General features: G+C 36.0%; 1 protein-coding gene across 2 annotated transcripts in view; it reads left to right on the top strand.

The window, feature by feature from the left end:
* Positions 1-253, top strand: part of inpp5d (inositol polyphosphate-5-phosphatase D) — a 14,125-nt gene that overhangs the window by 9,588 nt on the left and 4,284 nt on the right. The gene's annotated exons all lie outside the window — the stretch shown is intronic.

Below are 253 nucleotides of genomic sequence, written 5' to 3'. Positions count from 1 at the left end.
TTAGTAAAAGGTTATCAAAAATGTCTAAGTCAAAAAGTCCTTATGAAGATATGTTTGGCTCACAGAACATGTATGGTACAAGTCATCTACATGTACCAGGATCAACTGAACCAATTACTCTTCTAGACATATAGAACCTCATGGATTTAGATCTCTTTAATTGATACATACCAGCAACAATGTTTGATCATGTTTCCACCAGATGATACACAACCCCCCAGCGGCTTTTTAATGCTTAAAAGACCAGTGTGTA

This window comes from Morone saxatilis, unplaced genomic scaffold (genome assembly GCF_004916995.1).
Source record: "Morone saxatilis isolate NCDOM2014 unplaced genomic scaffold, NCSU_SB_2.0 Contig12, whole genome shotgun sequence".
Taxonomy (NCBI): domain Eukaryota; kingdom Metazoa; phylum Chordata; class Actinopteri; family Moronidae; genus Morone; species Morone saxatilis.
Note: the sequence above shows the minus strand (reverse complement) of the source record. Positions and strands in the feature narration are given on the sequence as shown.